At 35.6% G+C, this 20,047-nt stretch overlaps 1 protein-coding gene across 1 annotated transcript in view; it reads right to left on the reverse strand.

Moving 5' to 3' along the window:
- LOC102522315 (N-deacetylase and N-sulfotransferase 4) overlaps window positions 1-20,047 on the reverse strand; it is a 231,680-nt gene that overhangs the window by 60,255 nt on the left and 151,378 nt on the right.

Genomic DNA, 20,047 nt, shown 5'->3' on the forward strand with positions numbered 1-20,047 from the left:
AACTAGCACTCAAACATATCTAGGACTCCAGGTCTTCTGAAGAGACTCTGGGGCATTTATTTTTCACAATTAAGCCTGTCTGTCAAGACTAGAGTCATTGCATACACGAGCTGAACAGACAAGTGAAAAGGGGGTTTTAATATGTGATGATAGGTACTCAGAAGTCTGTACAAACTATTACAGGAGCTTAGAGAGGGGAAGCACCAAACTCAACCCTGGAGTGGGGTGGTCAGGGAATTTCCAAGAGGCTGTGGTACCTAAACTGAGTGGAAAAGGGAAAAGTTAAGCAAAGAAGGCAAATGTGGGGATGGGAAGAACACAGACTCTATTCTACAGGCATGAGGAAAAAAAGTGGCTCTTGGGAAGCAGCCAACATCAACATTGCTGGATGTTACAATCTGTGCAAAGGTGGGCAAGCAACGCTGGCTAGATTCAGATGGAGAAGAGATACGCATCTGTGCTCAGAGGTGTGGACTTCAAGGAGAAGCATTAAATAATTTTGAGAGGCATGAGGACTTGAAAAGATTTTTGTTTAACATGAGATGTATCTCTGGCAGGTGTGTGGAAGGTGAATTAAAGGAGAAACACTGGTAGGAGATACACAGCAGCAGGAGCATGATCAAGTAAACAATGCCCAAGTCACATTTTAGCCTATAGCAGAAACATTTAAATAATTCTGATGTCAGGGGAAAATCCTCAGGTTATAATACTAAGTTAAACAAATGGGAATGGGATAGAAACTGTATAATTCTATGGCAATGCATATTTTAAAAGGACTTTGAGGTACTTTAAAATGTTAAATATGGCAGGATGTAGATGAATTTTGTCTTGTTTTATTTTCCTTTATTTTTCACGTTTTCCTCAGTAAGCATGCATTTATTGCCTTTGTTATCAGAAAAATACGTAATTTTAAACATTTAAAATCAACTCTGCTGAATTACATTCTGGTGAGGCTTTCTCCCCTTCTGGGGCAGTAAAAACACTACGCCAACCTCCTCTGTAATTATGTAGAATTTGTTAACTATAAAATGCTTGGTCCTCCCATTCTGTGTGATATGCAGTCATTTTATAGACTAGCAGCTGCAGGACACTGTGCAGGTTCAGTTATTAATTATATTTGAATTTAGATGACTATTTTTGTTATCTGAGGTTAGATATTTCTCTCTACTCTATCAGAAAAAAAGAGCAAAGTCAAGGAACATAGTAACACATAAACACATCAACAGTAAACTTTCAAGTCTTTTTTCTTAGACCAATAAATTAATGCTTGTAAGCTTGTACTTTTACTATTCTGAAGCATTTTTGATTAAACAGAGTTTTTTTTTTAATTTTCACAATTATGGTAAAGAAAGTGAAACACGGATTGAAATAATATATTTTAAAAATTGTTTAACTGATATGGAATATGTTCTGATAGTATTACATTTAAAAATAAAGGAAATTTTTACAAAAAAGTATGTTACAAAATATAATGCTTGGAATGTACCAGTTCTTATTCTATTACCTCAGTATCATGCCTCTGCCAATATCCTAACCAAAATAGTATTTTGATTTGACCCAAACCTTATAATTGAAGAATATTTATTATTATTTTCAACATTCACTTATCAAAAAATTCCCTCCTCCTATTCAGGTATATCTTTCAATGAAAAATAAACAACAGCCATGATAATACAAAAATTTAATGTTTGCCCTTAATCATTATGATGACTGTGAATAAAGCATATTGAGGATGGAGAGGTTGTTAGGTAATTCATTACATTTAAGCTGACATGGCATCAGGATTAGAGGCTTAAAAAATCTCAACTGCCAAGACTTACTTGAAATATAAATTTCTAATTTAGATGAATTCAATGGCCATTCAAGAATGTATAGATTAAGATATGACCAATTTCCTTGGGCAAATCCTTACTCATTAGTAAAGAAAATCTTCTGCATTAATATGAAATTATAAGGTTACTGAGATGAGTTGCAAGATGTATCATTAAAATGCCAGAAGAGTTGCTATTATCTCATTTGAAATGTAGATTTTATTTCAAATTTTGACTTAAACAGCTTGGCTTTATAGAGAGCTCTTCTTGGTTGGCATAAGGAATTATTCCAGGACAGATAATTCTTAGACTATTGTAAGGGGATGATATTTAGAGCTGTATTTATTAGCTTATCTTGTCCGTTAAACATTTATGAGCTGGGTTTTTATCGTCCAAAATGGCAAAGGAGCAAGAAAGATGAGCTGGAAAAAAGATACTATGAGACCTTGTAGACACTGAAGAGATACAATCATAGGTACAGATTTTGTCTGAGGACGCCTTAAATATGTCAGAGCACTTTCTCTTCAGACCCACTCGAAAGCTTGGTGAAGAAATAGGGGAAAAATTAAAGGTATCCAATGAGGCATAAACTTTAGTATGTGAGCAAAAATGGAAAGCTCATCTCAATCATCCATGTCCTTAATTTCTCAGAATTGCCATTTCAGGAAATGAACATTTCTATTAGAAGAAAGAAGAGACCCTAAAACATCATCATATTTCAATATAATGACAGTCATTCAAGGGGGTGGCTTGTGTGTGTGTGTGTGTGTATGTGTGTGTGTAGTGGCTGGTTTTTTGAACTAGAGAAAATGAGATTTTCCTCGCAATTACTAGTAAGACATAGCAGTCTGGATATGATTCCTAAGTATGAGAAAGAATTTTGCATGTTATTGAATCTATTTTTTCATTCTGTAGATACATTACTCAATCCTGTAACTTTATATGCCATATTGATGCCAATATATCTCACTGTTAACAGAGTTCTGAGCTGCAGACTTAGGTAGCCAAATAACAAACAATGGTTTGAATGCCGAAAGTATATCTCAAAATCAACTTATCAATAAATGTACTGTTGACAGCACTTTCCCCGGACTGACTCCTCTCTCAATACCCCCATCTTAGTAAATGTGCTTCCATCCATCTGCTTCTTTAAGCTAAACCACTTCGGTCATCATTGATTATTCTTTCCTCCACATTTCACATCTAATCCATCACCAATGAAAATATATTCTATACTCAACTATTTCTCACTATCTCCACTATTTCCACCTTAGTCCAAGCATTACATTTCTGCCTTGTGATATCCTCTCAGTTGGTATCTTTGCTCCACACTTGCTGACCTCAGACTCTTCATTTTAAAACATAATCTGACTGTATTAGACCTCCTATTCAAAACCTTCCAATGACTCACAGTCTATATATATATAAATACAAAGTCCTTATAAAAATGTAAAAATATACTTATAAAAATATAAAGAGTACAATGCAAACTCTTTTCATGGCCTGCAAGGCATTGCATGAATGGGTCCTGTTACTTTGCTGATTTTGTCTCCAATCACTTCTTTGGCTCCCTGTGCCTCAACCACCGGGGAGCTCTATTTCTTAGACATGCTGACCAAGTTCTGCCCCAGGATCTGTGCGTTTGCTGGCCTCTCTGTCAGGAGCACTCTTCCATGAGGCGTCCACATTAACAACTGCTTCAGTTCACCTTGCTCCCTGCCGATCATCACCTCATCACAGAGACCTTTCTTACCACATACCTCCATAACACTTGTGGTTCTTCCATAGAAAAATGGAGAAAAATTTATAAAACTAATGTGGCTGTTAGACATTATTTTCTTTGTAACCTTATTGTAGTTTCTACTAAATTTCTAGTTAGTGAAGTTTTTAAAACACCCTTCCATGGTTTCCTGACGTATTTTTTATCATCAAATTTATTAGAATAAGTATGGAATTATTACAATACTCTAAAATTATTTTTATATCCCCTGTGTCTTTTCATGATTTTAGCTATCTTTCTAGTACTATCATTTACCTAGTTCCAGAAAGGGTATAAAAAGAACTTAGATGAATGTACAACATAAACTAAAGGTAGGTGAGAAAGAGGAAAATGTTTACAAGCTTAGATGTTGCCAGGCACAGTCTAATAAACATGTTTATAAAAATAACCTGCTGTCAGTGGAACATAAATTTGGCTCTAAGCTTTCTAATAGTGAAAAGGGGAAACGAGTCGGCTATGGAAATCATCATTTTATAAAAAAATAAAGAAGACCAATTCTCAGAAGAATAACTATCTCTGATACTACGTTTTGTCAGGAATTTCTTTTAAGATCCTCAAAAAATGGCACTATCAATGCAATAAATAATGAGGTCAACAGAGCCGCTTCTTAGAAAGCCTACGGCAACACAAACACACAATTTAGTTGAAGAACATTCATTATTAGGATGGTGGCAGTGAGCTGCCTTGTTCGCGATGTGAAAGATCTGGGAACACAGCTCTCTTCGTATCTGCTCCAATTCTCAAGTAGATGTTAAGAACATGTGGAAAAATGGTAAGACTTCATAGGCTTTAAATCTTTCACCCCAAATATAGGTATTTGATGGGTATTGTGTCAGAATGAATTTGAAATGACACTTTCTGAAGTACTTGCAGTGCAACTCTTTCATATTGGCAGTTAAACCACAAGCCAGGTCCATGAACAGGTATAAAGGATGGAGGGCAGGGAGCAAGGTGGTAGAATTAATCTCTCAATAAAATCAAGAAGCTTAACAAGAATACTTGTCATCCCACCTTTTCTCAAAGATGACTGCTAGATGTTCCTTCAGAAGTGGTTAAAATTCTCTCAGGAAATGTTTGTGCATTCAGATTAAATTGTAGACAGAATAATATACCTGAATCCATTCTTTTGGGCAAGAATTAGTGTGTTTGTTTCACCATTGAGGTCATTACGGTCAAAATAATAAATTAACTCATTGTCATATAAAATGAGTTGTTTCTATTTATACAGCCAATGTAGGCATTATGAGTATAAATTGTTATATATCCAGCCCACTTAAAAGTAATTTACTTTTATGAGTAAAAGTCCAAGAGAAGAGTGGATGCAACATATCTATATCTTACTCAAATGGAAATTTACAATGTTTTATCAAAAGACATGACTACCGAATCTGACTTTCTCCATAATATTACAGTGTAAGTTCTTTAGGAGCATTAATACATTTTTGAGCTCATATAATGTAACCTACATCCAATTTTTGACCACGGAGTCATGAGCCAAGGAAAGAACAATAAACACATAATTATTCAAAAATAATAATTAACTCATATCCTTTGGTATCATTTCATTAAAACTTACTGTATGTTAAATATGGATGCTGTGATCTTAATTCCTTATGACACTTCTAAACTCAGATGGCTAATTTGGAATCTGTGAATTTTATTGATTAACATTTCTGATCCCAAGTTACCTATGTTAGAATTATAATTTTCCAGAAATTTTCAAAACAAAAAGCACTACTCCCCCCCTCAAAACTGATTATTTTCACCTGTAGTAGTGCTTTTCAAATTTTATTACGTACAATAACATTCCTTGAAAGATTGACTATGCTACTCGTAAATAGCCAGACTTCAAAATTCTGATTCAGATGATTCTAGTAAGTTTACCTTTTATACTTTGAGAAACACTGGCCTATAGAAAAAATGAACTTGGGTGGGATAGAATGAGATCACTGTCATTACCTATTTCTTTTGTTTTTAAAAAACAGATTTCAATAACAGATGAAATTTCTTCCACACATTTAAAATACATTTCTGCTTCTTAATCAGTTTTTCAGTCTACTACTGCAGTGGTGCCCAGAATGTAAGAACCTCAGGAAGTTTAATAAAACCCATTTCCAGAAATATATTATAATTCTATTTATATCTATTTTAGATCTCAGTGTATTATATAGTAATGCATAGGAATAAATTTCATTTATAAGTAAATATTTATAAATATTTTGTGTATACTTGCTCAAAATCATCTTTATGGAGAAGGTGTATATCTAAACAGATTGTAACCACTACGTTAGAGGGAATTCCTTACTTCTCAACACCCATACAAGAGAAACAGCAAACACAATTTAATAACCTTTAAATGCCAGCTGGAGATTGTGTGTAAACTATGAGGAACATTTTGTTTTTTTTAATAAGGTAACAATCATTCTTTCAGAATTAGTACCTTTTTTTTCTAGATTTCCCTGAAACTTCAACAATCATGGTACCAGCCTAAATTGAATTTTGCAGTTCATCTGAAAGCTGAGGTAGCAGGAAACTGAGATGGGGAGGACTTGAATTTCCAGTTAATGTTTTTAATCACTAACTTTTGAAAGGCAAGAACAACTGCTTGTTTCCCTTTAATGTTTCATCAAGTTCCTGCTCCCTCCTGGCATCGCTGCCAGACAGACAATAGGTTAACTTGGATGCAGACAGTGGCAGGTGAAGATAGGGGCATTTTTTTATGTCTGTCCTGTAATTTCTCCTTTACTATAGATGTTGATCTGATCCTTGTTTGCTCTTAAAATATTAAATTGGCACTATCCTTATGAATTTTTTAAAGTGAAGAACAAAATGAATATAACATATTGTTTAACAAAAGTGCTAGATATGAACCCTAAAAGCAAAGTCCTCCAGTGACATGGTAAGATAACTCCTGAAGGCAAATGTTCTCACTAGCCTCCCTCTGCTCTCAGGAGTTCTCCAGAAATCATGAATAGGTGGCCTCTGCTCAACCTTCTAAGAACAAAACCACAAGGCTGTCAGATTCCCAAGAGAGAACCTCGAAAGAATAGTTAATGCCATAATGGGGCCAGTGGACCAGATGTTCTTGAATTTGGTTTTATTTCTTAATGGCTCACTACTTACCCCCAAGTGACACCAGATAGGATGCAATGAGGTTAATAAGTCAAATTAGAAGTTAAACTATAAATATACATATGTATATACACATACACAAGAAATTAAATTCACTTCTCTTTTATAATTACCTATTTAACAGTCAAAATGTGCAAAGAATTACAGCCCTCCTTTTCATCTTTAAAGTTATAAGATAAAAAGTTGTTTTTTTCTTGGGTAGTGACAATCTTAAGAACAGATTTCTTTCTGTTTTCCTTTAACACAGAAAACATTTCATTAAAGACACTAGATAAAGTAGTATAAAGCCTGTGTGTTTTTCTGAATATGAGTTCATTTTAAAGTCTACTTCATTGGTTGTTAATCGGAGTCTATTATTTTTATCATTATAAGTGACATTGTCAGTGGATAGTGTATAATTACTACTTTTTTGTGGTCTAATAATATAATAATTCTAGAAGTAATGAGCTGCAGCTGTTAATTAAAGACAGCAGCAGGAGAAGGGGAAGGGAGAGGATAGAGGGAGGAAGGAGGATAAGACAGAAGAAAAGAAAGGAAAAGGGGAAAAAAACACAAAGACTGGATCCAAAATTGCAGTATTTCTATTTGTTACTCAGCTTTAAAATCAATTCAAAAAGACTAATTTTCAGAAGTCCTAAGGTTGTTCATTTCGCAAAGACAGCCTAGGAAGAAAGGAGGACATATACTGTTGGTCTCTTATAACCCTATCTTACTCGAGAACAAAGAACTAACAAGATTTACTCCTATGCTGCTTGAGATGAGGACAGGGTTTTTTGTTTTGGTTTTTGTTTTTGTTTAGTTCTAGCAAATCCACAATCTGATAAAAAAAAAAAAAAAAAAAAAAACAACCCAAACAACTATCCTTTTTCAAGGAAAGTCACTATTTTGATGGAATAGTTTGAATGTTAAGAAATAAGAATATTAGCATTCTCTCTAAACCTGAGTATCACATCACTCACCTAAGCGCCCCTACGAATAACCCATAAAAATTTGCACAGTGCAGCCCCCAGCCCTCGGTCCATCTCCTTCTCTCCCATCACCCTTATCCTTCCCTCTTTTTGTTACTGATTCTTTCCATACTCTTTTCTTTATATGCCTCCAGCTCATTAGCTCATTAGCTTCCTCATGGTGTGAAACACCCTTCCCCTTCCATGACAGTCAAAACTCGATATATTCTGTTCAGTGCAAATGTCGCATTGTCCTTGTAGACTTTTCTGATGCTTTCACTCAGTGCCAATCTCTCCTCTTCTGTATTTCCATGCCTTGGTGACAGCCCTCATTAAACTGTATCCCAATTTTCTGTTGTATGTTTATTTTTCCCACCAGTCTGTGAGGACTGCACTCATGATTTTTTTTATATCTCTGGCACACTAATCATACTTAATAGGTGCTTACTGAATGAATCAAGGAGCCTACAGCTCTGAGAGGAGCATGGAATCCTGAAAGGTATGTATCTAGATAGATAGATAGATAGATAGATAGATAGATAGATAGATAGATAGATACAGATATATCTGCAATTACATAAATGTATTCAGTCTTGGAAGTTGATAGAGTAGTTGTTGCTGTTAAATCACTCTCCCTCAACAGGATCAATTTTTTTCCCAAATTATGTTACTATTTTGAACAGCCTGATTTGGAGAGATGGTGCGATGGACTGCTCAAAGAGTGGGGTTTTGGAACCTGACCTCCTGAGTTTGAATTGCAGCCCCGCTGCTATCTATCTGCATGATATTGGATTAATTAGCTAAGTCTCTGGATAATTTCTTCATTCAGAAAATGGGGATAATAATAAAATCCTCACTATATTGTTGTTGGGAGGATTAAATGAGTTAATGCATGTAAAGCATTTAGAATTTTAAATATAGTTGATGTTGAATAAGTACTAGGCACTATAAATAGAACAAAGAGCTTTATTACACTAAAAATAATGGGGGGGGTGTCAACACTTGAGTGAATATTGAAGATGGCTTGGATATCACAGGGATTTTGTAGATTTTACCCTCATATTCCAGATTTAGATCTGTGTTTCTTAAGATACGATCACTCCATAACCTCTTGTAATTTTAAGCAGCTATTAATCTAACCAGTTATTAGGTAAGGTAAAACAAAATATTACTCTAAGTCAAATTTGCATAATAAATATTATAAAACACTTCAGGTATGTAGATTGTTTCCCGTAACAATTGGAAAATTACCTCTGTGGGCCAAAATATATAAACAAACAATGATCAAATATACAGAACTGCTTTCATTGGCACATTAACACTTTAAATCTTTAGCTAAAGATCACTTCCAGAACTCACAAAGATATGTACCCAGGAATAAACAGTGATTAGCCATCAAATGGTTTAGTGATTTCGATGCCACACATATCATCCCTGCACCCGCCACCCCAACATAAACGCTGCTGGGCTCATGGGGCTACTGTGGAGTGGATCATTGGTGTGTGAGGGTGGGGAACATAACTGGGGAAGGGAGACATATGGTGAGCAATAAATCAAGAGAGGAGCTCTGGAGAGTGGAAAATGCCAGGAACAGATAAGACAGAAAAGTGCAAGAGAATGACTGGAAAAAGGTCAGACAACCACTCTCAGAGGTGGTGACTTCTGATCTGAGACATAAAAGGGAGAAGAAATCAAGGCTTACAAATTCCTGGAAGCAGCTCATTCCAAGCAAAGTGATGGTAATGCAAAAGCCCTGAGGGGCAAACAATCTCGGCTTGTCGGAAGGGCTGTGTGGAAAAGCATGGTGCGGTCAGAGTGGAACCTGGTCAAGCAGAGAAGCCAAGCAGAGGGCCAGGTCACAGACCGGAGTTTGAATTTTATTCTGAGATTAAGTGAGATGTCTTTGGAGGGCTTTAAGAATGGCCATGACACACTCTATTTTGCATTTAACAATAACATTCTGACTGCTCTGGGGATAATGGAGTCTTTGTGGCCAGAATAGTAGCAGTTCTCTGGGGGAGAGAGAATGCAGCCATTGTCTGGCAGGCTGGCTGTGGAGATGGAGAGAAAAGCACTAATTGAAACATACTTTGAAAGTAGAGTTAACAGTACTTATTGATGGATTAGTTATTCAACAGATATATAATCAGACCTACTGCAAGCATAAACCTGTAAAAAGAATGTCTTCTGACATTACTGGGAGTTTGTCTGCTCTCTAGAAAGTCTTTTCCAGAACCATGGTCATTGAGCCAACGACTCCTTCCACTGTAAGTCACTATCACTGTGCTTGTACGGATGGGCTTCTTTTCCAAAATCTAAATGACTGAAGATTCAGCAATCATTATAAGCTATAGCATATAGATTTTTAAGATGCATTCAGCAAAAGATGGGATAAAAGGTGATTCCAATTTAGGGCAATGTGATGTGTTTAAAGTTTCTTTTCTTATTTCTTTAAATAGCTCATAATTCCTAAAATCTTTGTGTTTATGAGCATAACATCTCAGCCCATGCAGAAAGCTCTGCCCATATAGATTTGATTGCTCGAGCAAGTTGTTTAAGTGAACTACAGAATGGACTTCTGAAAGGAAATTGCAGGAGAATGGCAATTTTCAAGTCACATCTTTTATTCACGATTGATTTGAATGTGTACCTGTGTGTGAGAGAGAGTTTAAGTGGATCTAATAACAGCTTCAAGAAAGAGCAAAATTCTGCCACTTATACTTTATACTCTAAACGGCATTATTGGATACCTTAAATTGTGTTAAAAGTGACAACTATAAATCAGGGAACCACTTCATGCTTGAAATCTTGTCTTTTACATTGTTTAAGCTAGTAATTTTCATATAGTGCTAAAGGAGACTGGCAGTCCCCAAGAACTCTCTGCTCCCCCAAACATGACCTTTTCTTTACTCTTAAATCTCTAGTTAATGTTATCACAGAGACGTAATTGAACACTGACTGTTCTGTTAGGTGTGAAGTTCAGTGGAGACACATCTATAGGATCAATGCTGATAGACAGGAAGAGTGGTTCCCCCCTAGTGACATGTAATGAAATCCAGCCTAGGGTTTTCTATTTGGCTTGTGGGGTTGAATTTTTTTATGTTTAATAAGTTCAATTCATTCATCTAAATTATCTGTAATTATGTTTCATTTGGGAAGGTCTTCCATTTTCCATATCATTAATTTCATGGACTGGACATGGAGATGGCTGTACTTCTACTTCTTCTTCATTTGAGCACAGTGGTCCGTGTTGACTATAAAGTAGCACCAAATATGGACCTCGTGTTTCCAGCAAACTGCTCTATTAATAATTTTTTAAAAGGCCTAAAAATCAGCAACACTAACAACAGAAACAAAAACTGTTGGCGGAACAGCTGAGGTACCTTGGTAGACAACAAAATCAAATTCAAAAAGCAGTCTTGACCGACCAAGCAAGCTCTGCATTTGATGACTCAATTTTTCACTGAAATAAAGAATAATGACAGGAATTTTATCATTTAAAAATAGCTCAGAAAGCATAATAAAGTAACACAACCAAGAACGTTTTCAGAAGCAAAACCTATAATGAAATAAACACCTTGTAAAGGAGAATGTCTTTATCCCATGATTTATGTGTTCTAGCCAGGAGAAACAATCAAGCAGAATTCAAACTGTAAATAAACCCAGAGTTTATGGGTTGCTGACATACCTCAAATATCATTTGATAATAAAAATGATATATACTTCTCCTTTTGCAAATAAGAAATGTACCCAAATTATTTATTTTCTCTGAAAAATCAAAGCCCTTGCTTTTTGCCACATCTCATGCTATCAGTGCAAAATAATAAGGGAAGCAATATTATTTTCTCCCTTTTATAGACCAAGAAATTCTGAAGCATAAGGAAATTATATTACTTGTTCTTCAGTATTTATATAGTCAGGAGAAATAAAATAAAATAATAATTTCTGAGTTTAGTTACTAGAAAATAGTTACATTCCTGCCACCCATTTAATATTACAAAAGAGGAGGAAAGGGCTTTCCATTTTCTTTCTTCTTTCTTTCCATCCTTGACTCCTTTCTAATACAACTTTATCAACTCATGGGAAACAGCATGTGGTGGACACATACAGATCTGATGTCATAATTTTTATTTACTGTCTGATTCAACAAGTACCTCTTGAGCCAGTACTGCCTTCCTGGGGGTGCATATGTTGCAGGTGAGGAAGATAACACTCACCAAACACAAAGATACCACTGTGAACAGTATTATGCATGTAGCTCTACGTGTACCTATAACAGTTAAAGTGGACCTAAACCTGTGAGGAGGCTCAGGTGAGGAAGAGAAATTAGATGTAAAATCTGAGGGTAAATAATGAGGTTAAGGGGGGAGTAGTGGGAATGCAAAAATACTGTAAGCATAAGGAATGTGTACAAAAGCCCTGAATTGTCAGCTAGAACTACAAATAATTATTTGATTCAATCACTCCATTGCTTAAATTTCTTCCCTCTTCAAAAGAGTAATAGTATTCAAACTGTCAACATGTCATACAAAAACTTTTATTATTTTACTCTTACGACTTTATCTTCATTCTGTACTCCTGCGAAACCCAAACATTGACAATTCCTCAACTTGCCATGATCATACACCCTCTGTAACGTTCTACATCTCCGCCATCTCCCACTGCAAACCCCAACTCCCCATCCCCACCATCTACCTCATTTGTCTGGTGAATCCCTACAACTCAGCTCAAAGAGCAACTTCCCTGGACAGGATTCCCACAAGTTCCGTGACAGAGTCATCCGCACACATGAACATCCACACAATAGAACTACTTTATAGTGAACACATCAGGAAGATCTCATTGAAAAAAAATCAAATAAACAAAGAAATGAAATGATTGAGATACAAATAGTAGTGGAGGTTTTGCACTCTAAGCAACTGAAGGCATTCTAACAATTCATTATAAATTAAGTGCCAGACTCCCAATTAATTTTATCAATAATTTTTACATAAATTTTATGAATCTCAAAGAAAAATTTAATAGATAAATATCAACTCAAGCTCACTTGAGTGACAGAACCCTTTGGACATCTGCTGATAACACCATATGGATGGAAATGATAAGGCTTTTTCTTTTTCTCTCTTCAGTGGATACCAGCAAGTTTAGTATTTATATAAATACTCCTTATCAAACCACTAATGGAAAAACTAAGACAAAATAATTGGGTTTCCTGAAACACAAACATACGAAAACATCAACGTATTTTGGAAAAGAGCTCATACTTTTACTTTCACAATATCTACTGCTGAGGAGCAGCCAGAGGAGAATGAAGTAGGAATAAACAAAATGAAATAAAGTGATCCAAAATGGTCTTTCTACTTCGCTGTACTTTAAAATTAAAAATAAATAAGTATCAAGGAGAAGAAAAAAAGGTGTATTTAAATACTAAGTGTTACATAATTTGTGAAAGAGAGACTAAAACCAATATTTTGAACTCCATGGTGGGGTAAAAACTCACACACCAAAAAAAGCACACATTTTTAATATTAATTTTGTGGGCTTCTACAGAACCCACCTCCTTTCCTACTATCTCACCAACTGACTAAGTTATATAAACACTAATTCAGAGAGGTTAGGCATATGCACCCAATATTTATATATTGCAAGCCTCAAAGTAAAAAAAAAAAAGGTTTATCTATTGACTAACATCTAAATAAATAGGAGGCTGTATATTTTTGCTGTTGAAAGTTTATTTATGCTAAAGAGCTATTCCACTACCTTTCATAACATGCTTTGGGAAAACTAAATTAGCCAGTTACACAAAATGAAATAGACCTCCCCAATAAAATATTGTTGCTTTCATTTATTTTTCTAGGAAAACAAAAATGAAAGAAAACAATGCAATTTGATGGATTTGTTCATGATCTAGAAATATATCAGAATGTAAATTGTATTCCATCAGGATCCGTAGCAACCACTACATTAAAAAGATCCATGTCTACACAATACTAGCAACCTTCCTCTTATTTGATGAGAAGACAGAGTTCAGGTTTGGGAGACAAAAATATTATTCTCTTCTTTCTGGTGGTGTACTTTACATTCTGAGCTACCCATTGCTAAATAAATCCGACTGGAAAATTAAAACCCGCACTACGCCCAAATCAGAAAAAAAGCAAAATTTTCTCCACGTTCTTTGAATTCTTATACAAACTCTGGTCCTGATTTTCAGTGTGGACAGAAAAAAAATAATATCATCTGAGGTGAGGCCATGGATCTCAGCTGACTCCAGATTCTACAACATCCCTGCTGTGAGCGAATCACTGCAGAAGTGGTGATTCACATTCTTTTGTAAAGGTTAGTCTTGCAAATCTTTAAGTTAAAAAAAAAAAAAAAAGATAAAGGAAAAGAAAAAAGAGATGACTGTAGGTCTTTCAGTGAGTGGAAACAGAATTTCCCACAATCTATACACTCTACAGGGATCCATTCTTCTCACAGTTGGTGGCTGTGCTCCTAGGCTCTAAGCCTCAGAGCTCCCAGTAACACTAATTGATTCGAAGTCCTGCCCGGATAAAAGGCACACTGCGCTACAGTAGAGCAGTTAGAAGTTTATCATGTTTTTTAAAATAAACATGTTGGAACATGTGTCAGTTCCTGTGACCCTGAGTTAGAACTATTAATATATTATTTTATAAAGAAGTATATTTTGATGGAATATATATTTGCTTTGTTCTACATAAAATATTATCTGATTGTCACAATTTTCTATAAAGCACAGTATTTACAGGAAATCAACATCAAAATCGTTAAAGAATACTTGGAGCCTTGTATATGGGTAACCTGTAATTGTTCACAATCTGTTCTAAAAAAAAGATGTGGGATGCTTGCATTTTATTTTGTTGCACTGCACATAAAATACGTTTCTGTGAATTATTTTACATATCTACTTCAGTATTATTTCAGCAATAAAAATAAAAAGTTTGGTTCAGGTTATTTTGTGTTGATGTTCTCCTACACCTAGCAGCTGCCTTTTCTCTAATCTGTCTGAAGAGCCAGCACTAATCCATAACGTACTGCACCTGCTATTAGATTCCATGAACTTGGAGACTGATATACACGAAGAAAGAAAGCTCATTAGCCAGCCTAGGTGTATGAAAGTTCAGAAGACAGCACACGGAGAAGTGTATCACTGCAGGTCCGTTATACTCTACTGTCAGTTTCAAGTACACCGCTCTTTCAGGCACATATTTTTTATTCATCTGAATTTGCAACAAGCCAAAGAACAGACAACGGTTAGTGACTCTAGGCACTGCTCTGAACTTCGGACAGTGTAATAGATCTCCTGGCTCCAGCAGACTGCCATTTTAAAGTGTTTTAGAATCAAAGCTTCTTTAAATATATCTGTCAAGAAAATCCAGAAAATTCTATTTTCATACTGTTCTTTGTGTAGCACAAGATTAACGTAAGTCAGAAAAAAAAATAAATCCAGTAAGGCATATTCACATCAAGCTTTTATAGTTACTAGTGACACCATCTGATAAGACTCCAGACTTTCTTTTCTGTTGTCAGTTGCTACATATTTTATAGGGTAGTGTCTTGACTTGAATGATGGTGGGTTACCTGGTATAAGCTGTTTCACCTCATACATGATTAAATTATATTTCTTCCTGTCTGTGCAAAGATTCTATTGAAAATACAGGTAGGATTCTGCACCAGGGAAATACATGTTAGTGTTCGACAAGTGGGGAACAGTGCAGGAAAATATCAGTATGTGATGTGGCCATGATAGAATCTAAGAAAAATAAGAGGAGGTTATCTGAATGTTGAGTGGACAGATGTCTAGCTATTCTTATGAAATGCCATTCAAACAGTCCTCACATTATATAATTTTCAATTGTTAGATTAATTTGGGCAAAACAAGTAGGTATCTAAGGAAATCAAGAAACCCCATTTCTTGCAGTTTGCTGAATCAAAAGATCTAATATGCAGCAGTAACAGGAATTCATATGTGAGTTAAGATGTAAAAATATATTCCAATTTGCATTTTTTTGTTTTATGTTATATTAGAAAATAATGATATTTTTAAAATGTATAAAACTATGAGAACAGGATAGCAGCTGGAGTCAGAATTAAATGGAAAAATTAACTGTTGTAAATTCATAAAGAAAAAATATGAGACTTTTGAGCACAGAAAGGATACAGGTCTATTCTGAGGTGGGCAGCACAAAATAATGTGAATTTCTACATTTAAAGCTGGACAGGAAAAGAAGTGATGCTGGTCTTGGTGTGTTTTGTGCCTTTTTGACTACTGAGCAGAGTTGTGAAAGTTATAAACCAGAAAAAGAAAGTGGAACTTTTCAAGGTTATTTAATGCAGTCCCCTTTCTTTAGGCAGATGAACTCCCAAGGCGATGAGAAAGAGCTATATAGTTATTGATTCTACTTTAAAGTACCCCTGAGAGGGAGATTCCAGGACCTTCCCTCATGTACCTTTTCCAGCTTTTATTAGCCTCACAGGATGCTTACATACAAATGAATCTGGAAACTACCAATCAGTTCAAAACTGTCCACCAAATCTTGAAATAAAACCTCTTTCAGCTACTGATGAGAGACATTTTTTTCTCCCCTACTTCCCTCAATACATTCACCACTGAATATCTATCCATTTTGTGTAATTTTTAATTTTTATACATGTTGTTATGTTACCATTACTCTTTTTCCCTCTGATCTTACAATCACAGAGTATAACTAAATATATAATGCCAGTTTATGACATGTAAAATTAAACCTACTTCATATTTTTTATGTTTCACAATGGAAGAGATATACCCCATGACAAACTGGATAAGAACAGAATCACAGAGTCTTAGCATTAGATGAGAAACTAAAAGTAATAGATTCCACATTCCTACAAAACTTCAGTTTAGACAACTTCAACGATAAAGAGCTGAATAAGTCATGATGCAGTGCATACAATTTTCTAGCACATTCAATCTATATTTATAGAACATTTATCCTTATGTATTGCCAGAATTATACCACTGTTTTCTTTGAAAGTAATTTTGGGGCTTTTTATTACTCCCTGTTAAGTTTCGTCTTGTTGGATTTAGTCTATCATTCCAATGTGCTAAGTAAAACTGGCTATTAAGATGATCATCTGGTGTATTTACCATCACTGTCAGCTTTATGTCATGCTATATATATCCCTTTTCATCCATTCATTAACATACTAAAATCCAATACCAAGGACAAAAATCTATAGATCACTTACACATCCACAGATAAAATCACCATGTAAGAGAGATGTCATAATATATGATGTCTACAGTATTTCTGAGATGTGAAAATATAGGTCATATCAAAAAAATGAAATGAAGTTAGATTGGGTTTAAACCTTTAGAGTTTATGCTAACACTAGGGATCACTTATCCTACTTATAAGCCCTCACAAAATCAGTTTTCCACATTTAGAATCAGTTAGAGCAGTAGGTAGAAGAGGCGGTCATCTCGCTGGGTGATTTCTACTTAAATTATATTTCGTTAAGGGACTTTGATACCTAAATAATGTAATCCTAAACCTCTCCTTTTGGAACTGGCTCTGTTAGAATACAAATATTCTTTAGAGTTAGCTTATTAATTAACTCATGTTGATAACATAGTGTCACGTCAATGAATTTACAGATATTTTTCTTCAGCATGGTTTTGGTGAACGAACAAGGAGATACTCATCACTCTGACAAAGAATTAAGTGATGGTTGGAGAAAAAAAAATAGATCAGAGGAAAAGGCTGGGGGTATCAGCATTATTTTTCTGTCTGTTTTCTTCTTCCTCCTTCCATTCTTACAGGCTCCTTCTTTGCGAGACTTGCTGGAACCACCTAACTTGAAATAGTAATTAATCAAGCAGATTCTTTTCTCCACAATAGTGAAGTTTGATCATAGCCCATCATCTATGGTGCCTCTCTACTTATAATAAGACACAGGCATGAAAAAAATTCCATGCTTATATTATCTTTTCTTCATTCATAATTTTCTCCCCTCTTCTTGTGTTCCCCATTTTATTTCACTCACTTTCAGTCTGCTTCCCACCTTAAGCACCTCATTTGGTGTGATGGTTAAGCTTCTGTGTTGACTTGACTGGACCACAGGTTATGCAGATATTTGCTCAAAGATTATTCTGGGTGTTTCTATGAGGATGCTTTTGGATGAGATTAATAACTGAATTGGTCAACTAAGTAAAGCAGGTTGCCCTCCCTTGTGGATGGGCCTCATCCAATCAGTTGAAGGCCTGAATAGAAGAAAAAGTCTCACCTTCCTGTAAGTACAAAGGAACTCCTTCTGCCTGGATTGACTTTGAAATGGGACACTGACATTTTTTTTTTTTTTCCTGCCATCAATCTTAAACTAAACATTGACTCTTCCTGGCTCTCAATCCTGCTGGCTTTTGGACTGGAACTACACTACCAGCTTTCCTGGGTCTCCAGCTTGTAGATCTTGTGACTTGTCAACCTTCATAATCACATGAGCAAATTCCTTGTGATAAATGTCTCCCCCATCATCCTATTGGTTCTGTTTCTCTGGAGGACCCTGACTAATACATCTGGTAACTTCCGCTTATGCAGCTCTAGAACCAAGCCCTACTTGGACCTGGGTTCTGTCAGATGCTGCCTGCTGCCTGTCTCCCTAGAGAGCTGAGTAGCATCTACCTAGACTGCCTATAACTATACCATTCATGTTTTGAGCAACATTATTTCTTACTCCCATATCTTTGTGGACCAATATTTGCCTAATCCAGGCTTCATCACCATACAGAGGATGCCCTACATTGTCTACACTATTGACCATCTCTAGCGTTTCTCTTTCTGCTGTGTCTCTCTGGGTCTCTCTCCTTTACTCATAAATCCTACTTTGAGATCACCATCAATTCACAATAACACAGTAAGTGCAGTTTGTGATTGGATACTAGAAGTCTCCTGAAAACTCCCCTCTTCCACCCTTCTATTCCTCCTGTAATTCAAATAAAACTGTGTGACAATGTTAAGCTTTTAAAGTGAGGTTAGAATTGTTTTGTTAGTTCACCACAAGTGCCAAAGATAGAAATGCCAAATAGTCTTCCATTTTATATAAAGGACCAACAATTAATCTCTGAGTGATGCTTTATAAGGAGTACTGAATTATACTCCCATCTCTTTAATGACAAGTAGTCAGACGGGCATCCAGGTAATAAACATCAGTAGCAATTAGATCTGGGGGCAAGAGATTTAGGAGAGGCCATCATCAGTGTTCTGATGCTTATCCCCATCCCTTGAGGAGGTGACCAGAGCAGATTTGGGGTCAGGAGTGTAGCCCCAGAGTGAAAATGGTATGAAGATGTGACCCTTGCCTCTGTGGAGATCAAATTCTCAGTTAGTGGGGGAAGGTGTAAAGTGAAAGATTTCCCACATTTGCTTTCATTGACATTCACATGTACACCTCAGTTTCCAAAAACTATTTTTATAATATTTTTGACATCTTTTAAGTCTCAATGAGTTTGAATTATACACAAAATATTGGAATAGCCATAAGGAATTGACGGTTGTCTAGTTCAACAAGATTGTTTTTAAAGGAGAGCAAAAATTTTTGAGAAATAGAGTTTCTTGCTATCATAGAGCATTCAAGCTGTCCCCCAGTTCAGTGGCTCCCCAACACAACAGACTGTTTGTTTTGTCTTGTTTTGAATAGCCCTGCAGTTTGAGGAGAAATTTGTTGATCACTCACTGTCAGATAAAGCATTTTTGCACCCACTTCCTTACCCCTCCAATCCAACTTATGAGTTTTCATCTTTACACAATGTAGGTTTTTATTTAATTTCTTTGGGAATTAAAAATACCATACATAAATTATCTAAATTATTCATTTTAAACGTACCTGGAGCCTTGCCACAGACAACTGAGCTATAGTTTTGTCTAAAGCATGAACCATTTTCTCTGACTATGAAAATTTCCTACACTAAACAAGGTGGGCACAGCATACAACCCACTATTTCATATTTTCTGTGCACACTGGGGTGTAAAATAGAACATGGCCTTTCTAAGACCTCAGAAATGAAAATCTTTATGGAAAAACAGTCAGAAAGCTGAAAGAATCCCAACATTTTCTAATGATATGTTCCCACACTGCTATACTTTTCTACATATAACTGTAAATAAAATTGCAAAACTGTGGAAGATGAAAGGGCACAATGAAAGAAAAAAGGTGCAAATTCTCTGTCTTTGATTCCAAATAAAATTAATGGAGATTTAAAAAATAGGCCTCAGATGAACCTAGTATACAAAGGTAATGCACAGCTATGTATTTTCAATGCAATTTTGCACCGTCATCATTTTTAGAGGCTGAAATATGGATGCTAACTGATATCCTGA

The sequence above is a fragment of the Camelus ferus genome, chromosome 2 (assembly GCF_009834535.1).
Source record: "Camelus ferus isolate YT-003-E chromosome 2, BCGSAC_Cfer_1.0, whole genome shotgun sequence".
Classification (NCBI taxonomy): domain Eukaryota; kingdom Metazoa; phylum Chordata; class Mammalia; order Artiodactyla; family Camelidae; genus Camelus; species Camelus ferus.